Raw genomic sequence first — 6000 nt, forward strand, 5'->3', positions numbered from 1 at the left:
TGGGCGCTGCTCTGTGTCCCAGCGGGGAGGAAAGAAAGTGACAGCCGGCCGAGCGCTGCGGGAGGAGAGCGCTGTGTTTGTAGTTTTTTTTTGGGGGGGCGGGCCCAAAAAAAATAATCTTGCACCAGGGCCCTTTGTTCATTAGGTCCGCCACTGCCTAACACACTGCACATGGAGGCGCGCAAAGCAAAGGAAAGCGGCGGTGAACGGAGCTTTGCATGCAGCGTGTCTAGCAATATTCTCCCCCGTGCTCAGCTAGGCAAGATGAAAAATTGAATCTGTAGCCAATCGGCTCACACGTATCAATCTGCATGCGAGGACATGAGTTCACGGGTGCAGCCAATCAGATTCCCCCAGAAAAGGCGGGAATATAGCCCCAACCCTAATCAGAATGGCCAATCATCAACCTCCACATCGACCCCATGACATCGCTGTGGAGGTTGATGATTGGCCATTCTGATTAGGGTTGGGGCTATATATCAGCTGTGTTTATGTGCACTTACACTGTATGTTTTACCTGATGAAGGGGATCCTTTGTGACACCGAAACGTTTGTTGTTTTTTACCACGACGCACGTCAATAAATAGACGTATTTTGCAAATTTGGAGTGCTGGTGTCTCTGCTTTTTCTCACGATTGTTACGGCTGCCACCCGTTGATTACCGCAGCACCCAATTCTTGAAGGGATTTACACGGTCAGGAGTGCGATGGGACCATGGACTAACCAGCACTTGATAACGACACGCCAAACACAGCCACTAAAACATGCATTCAGCTGCAAGCATCCCACGTTTTTTCCTTCCCTCCACGCATTTTAAGGCACAGAGAGAAAAAAAAAACAACATGGGACACTTGCAGATGAAAGTGCTGCATGAGCTACTTTGCCATTGAAATCAATAGACGGAACGCAGCAAAAACCCAGCGCAAACATGGGTTTGCACGCATTCCTGCATCATGTTGTAGCGTGAACATGGAATTATGGCGGCCATACACCTATTGATTTGAGATCAATCACATAAGTGATTCATCATCAATCATAGTAATGGAACGATGCAACGCGCAGCGAAAATCCAATCCATCAGAAACAAACTATTGAAAACAGCCATTAAGGCCTCATTCACACACAACGCAAGCAAAATTGTATATTGCGTATATACGAGCGTATATGCGTGCACTATATGCAATCCCAGAATGCATCACACGTAATGGAATTTTTAATGTGCTGTACGCACGTACGCTCATAGACGCGCGCATCTCTGTTCCTGCGCATATATATATACGCTACGCAAATATACGGCTCTATACGCGGCTGTGTGTATGGAGCCATTTATTTGTGTAGGTTGCATATGGTACAATACGCGCGTGTACGTGCGGCAGTGTGAATGAGGCCTTAATCATGTGATTGTCAGCATGGATTCAGCTCAGGACTCAACATTAACACTGCTGGGCATAGCCAATGACACACAGCAAGGAGCCGAGCACTAATGACAGCAAACAATCACAACCCGTCTTTTAATGAGGTGCTGACTGTAAGGAGGACTCTGATTGGCTATCCCACATTGTGGTCTGTCTGCCCAGTAGGCTCATATGGGAGTGAAACACTCCACACAGACAAGTCATTCTCACAGACTGGCAGCCCTTCAGGAGGTCCCTGTGTCCCCCGACCTCCCACTGTCTTCTATCCTCTGCCTCTTCGTACCCAAACTCAGCACTCCAGCGCTAAGCTACCAGTGACGTCACTTCCGGCACTCACCCTCTGCGCCGGAGACGTGGCTATCACCGTTATAAAGCAGCCGCTGTAGAGCCAGTCCCCCCTCACCCTCCACTGTACTCACTTCGGAGCTCCTCCTCTTTCCCTTACCTGTAACGGGAACGCTGCTCGGGGGCCCTAGCTCCACAGCCGGGCCCTTGCCTCACACCCTTCTCCGGAGCGCCTTACAAACGCTGCGAGCTCTGTAACAAAGGGAGCGATTGAGCGGGCCGGGTCACATGATGCGTGATGTCACCCAGGGCTGGTGGGAAATGTAGTTCTATCGGATCCGCGGCGCCTGTTGTGTGGCGATGTAGCGCAGATGCAGAATGAAATGTCCCGGCATGCCCCGGGCGCAAGAGGTGAAGCGGCATTGCGTAGCTGTGTTGTGTGCTGAGCCTGCATGTCCTTGGATGGGCTGCTAGTCACTGGATGGGCTGCTCATTGCTGGAGGTCTGGGGAATGGGCTGCTCATTGCTGGAGGTTTGGGGAATGGGATGCTGGATGTCCATGGGTGGGCTGCTTATCATGGGATGTCGGGGTATCGACTGCTCATCGCTGGATGTCGGGGTATCGACTGCTCATCGCTGGATGTCGGGGTATCGACTGCTTATCACTGGTTGCACACAGCATGTCATCGCACTCTGCTTTATCCCCCCACATCTTAGAATATAAATATTAAAGTCTATCTAAACCCCAAACCAGCATTGTAATACAGTATATATCAGCTGACCGCTCCTTAGAGGTGGGGGCTGCATTACTTTTCTTTTTTTTTTAGTTGTTTTTCCCCTTTATTCTAACCTGATGATTCAGCCAGTAACACACTTCCTGTCCTAGGGTGACAACGCTCATTTCTCCACTGTATCTATGGAGAAGCAAAAGAGCCAGCCTTGGAGAGTATTGTTAACCCATGGAGAGGGTGGTGTGAGAAGGACTAATGTACATGGGTCATGTATGATTATATGTAGGATCTTCCCAGCAGCGAGATCCTATGTCATATCTTATACTGTATAGAATTGGATGCTGTTTACTGTAACTAGTATCCCACACGTCTTCAATCTTGCAGTCAGTCTATTGCAGGGGTGCCCATTAGATAGATTGTGATCTACCAGTAGCTCTCAAAGCTGATGCTGGTAGATCACGAAAGGTGTGAATGGCGGCCCCTTTATTCCATTTTGGTATATTTATTTAGCTGTGCACACATGATTACCTATTAGCCTGAGTCTGCTGAGCCAAGCTCCCTGACACCTTTCTGGGGGATACTGGTGGTTGAAGTGCTATGTATTACATCAAAGAATATTAGTTTACTCAGCCTGTTGCACAATACAGCAAGGTGAGCGGGGAGAGAGAGAGAGGAGGGATAGCCAAGAGAGTGAAGGGGAGAGAGGAGAGAAAACAAGGGGAGTGAGGAGAGACAGCCAGGGGAGTGAGGAGAGACAGCCAGGAAAGAGAGAGCGAGAAGAGACAGCCAGGAAAGAGAGCGAGGAGAGACAGCCAGGAAAGAGAACAAGGAATGACAGCTAGGAGAGAGAGAGGAGAGACAGCCAGAAAAGAGAGAGAAGAGACAGCCAAGAGAGAAGAGACAGCCGAGAGAGAGAGGAGAGACAGCCAGGAAAGAGAGAGACAGCCAGGAAAGAGAGAGAGGAGAGACAGCCAGGAAAGAGAGAGAAGACAGCCAGGAAAGAGAGAGAGGAGAGACAGCCAGGAAAGAGAGAGCGAGGAGAGACAGCCAGGAAAGAGAGCGAGGAGAGACAGCTAGGAAAGAGAGAGCGCGGAGAGACAGCCAGGAAAGAGAGAGCGAGGAGAGACAGCCAGGAAAGAGAACAAGGAGAAACAGCCAGGAGAGAAAACAAGGAATGACAGCTAGAGACAGAGAGCGAGGGAGGTTTTTTTTAGTTGGAAGAACCTCATTTAGCTCGTTATTTGAAAAGTAGATCTTAACACAAACATTGTGGGCACCCCTGGCCTATTGCAATGAAGTTAAGTCATCGCTCTGTTGTTCAGTATCCTCATGGGCACCACCCTGAACATGGACCGGAGAAAGGCAAGGAGAGGGTCATCTGAGGAGACCAGCATGTGAAAAGTGAAGGCTATGAGATCATCTATAAGCAGCTTGGTGTTCCAGGGATTACAGTTGCAAATAGAATTAAGTTTATGGTCCATGTAATGTAGCCAACCTCCCAGGACGTGACCACAAGAGGAAAATCATTGATCATCATTCTGATGGAGACGTCATGCCCATCATCCCAACAACAGACAACCTCTCCATAGGAATGAATGTGACTTTTTCATGCCTGTGCATAAGTATGGGAATGACAACATTATACACCGATCAGCCATAACATTATGAGAGGTGAATAACATTGATTATCTGCTTACAATGGCACCTGGAAGTGGGGGGGTATATTACAATGGCACCTTGAAGTTGGGTGGGGGGTGTATTACAATGGCACCTGGAAGTGGGGGGGTATATTACAATGGCACCTTGAAGTTGGGTGGGGGGTGTATTACAATGGCACCTGGAAGTGGGGGGGTATATTACAATGGCACCTTGAAGTTGGGTGGGGGGTGTATTACAATGGCACCTGGAAGTGGGGGGGTATATTACAATGGCACCTTGAAGTTGGGTGGGGGGTGTATTACAATGGCACCTGGAAGTGGGGGGGTATATTACAATGGCACCTTGAAGTTGGGTGGGGGGTGTATTACAATGGCACCTGGAAGGGGGGGGGGGGTATATTACAATGGCAACTGGAAGTGTGGGGGGGGATATATTACAATGGAACCTGGAAATGGGGGGATATGTTACAATGGCACCGGAAAGTGGGGGGATATATTGGGCAGCAAGTCAACATTTTGTACCTAAAGTTGATGTGTTGGAAGCAGAATAAATGGACACATGTAAGAATTTGAGCGACATTGACGAGCGCCAAATTGTCACGTGTAGACGATTGGGTCAGAGCAACTACGAAACTGCAGCTCTTATGGGATGTTGCCAGTCTGCAGTGGTCAGGACTTACCCAAAGTGGTCCAAGGAAGGAAAACCAGTGACGGGGTTATGGGTGGTCAAGGCTCATTGATGCATGGGGGGAGGGACGGCTGGCCTGTGTAGTGTGAGCCAATAGAAGAGTTACTTTAGCTCAGAATGCTGAAAACGGTAATGCTGGTTGTGATAGAAAGGTGTCTGAACACACAGAGGGCAAATTTATCAAAACGGGAGCAGACAAAATCTTGAGCAGCTGTGCCTGGCAATCAGCTTCTCTCTTTCATTTTCAAATCTTAAATGAACAAACTGAAGAGAGATGCTGATCGGTTGCCATGGGCAACTGCTCCACATTTATCTGCTCCAGTTTTGATAAATTCCACTCACAGTGCATCGCAGTTTGTTGCTCTGACAGATTGTGGCGAAGGCGTAGGAATGCACTAACGGCCTCTGAGTGAGTGTTGTCCGCAATCGTAGTTGAAATTTGGCCCATAAAATCAAGCACACCTACTTCCTCCTCCCTGGATAAGGTAGAGGAGGGGACCAGACCGAGCTAAAGACAAGTTTCATAAGTGTAATAACTAAACTAGGGGACAACGATTCAGTCTGTAGGTGTCAGGTCCTTGAAGTAGTAGAGATCCCTTGCTGTACTCCTCACCGGATCTCCCATAGACCATGGATGGTGCCGTCAATTCAGATATATGTTCAGAAATGTCACAACACACCGAGATGATTTGTGCACTCAGATGCAAGCCCTTTTGGGGCCGCTCAGGGTCCCCTTCATCAGGCTCATCGTTCAGAGTGGCAATAGGTGTCAATAAATGAACGTTTTCTGATTGCACACATCATCTTGGTGTGCTGGTGACATTTCTGAACAGGTCCTTGAAGAAGGACACTGCAGGTTGCCCCAGAACATTTAGTGAATCATGAAATGGAGAACCCTGATTCAGTGAGATTGCTCCCCCTCTCACAGGATCTAACATGTTGCCCTGCATTTAAAAAAAAAAAAACTTGGGTGCTCACAAAGCTGCGGAGAGCGCATACCCGAGAGATGGAGGAATGGTGCCGGAAGTCCCAGGAACCACTCACCACCCTAGTATGAGCGGTGACAGGATTGGATTCCGAATACAAACTTCTTGCAGACGTGTTCTACGCAAGTAAAAATTAAAACTGTGTGAACATTCTATATGGAGCAACCAAACCCACAAGATCACACTAGCATAAGTTGAAACACATGCTGAAAAATTATTTTCCACAGGCAAGGAATA

At 48.4% G+C, this 6000-nt stretch overlaps 1 protein-coding gene across 2 annotated transcripts in view; it reads right to left on the reverse strand.

Annotated features, from left to right (window-relative positions):
• The window catches only part of CUNH2orf42 (chromosome unknown C2orf42 homolog), a 31582-nt gene extending 29555 nt beyond the window's left edge, over window positions 1–2027 (reverse strand). For both annotated transcript variants that reach the window (XM_018558880.1, XM_018558879.1), the window contains exon 1: window positions 1861–2027. The gene's annotated coding sequence lies outside the window, so the exon portion shown is untranslated. The remainder of the gene's footprint in view (window positions 1–1860) is intronic.
• Between the last annotated feature and the right edge of the window lie 3973 nt (window positions 2028–6000).

The sequence above is a fragment of the Nanorana parkeri genome, unplaced genomic scaffold, assembly GCF_000935625.1.
Source record: "Nanorana parkeri isolate BGI_ZX_2015 unplaced genomic scaffold, ASM93562v1 scaffold365, whole genome shotgun sequence".
NCBI classification, from domain to species: domain Eukaryota; kingdom Metazoa; phylum Chordata; class Amphibia; order Anura; family Dicroglossidae; genus Nanorana; species Nanorana parkeri.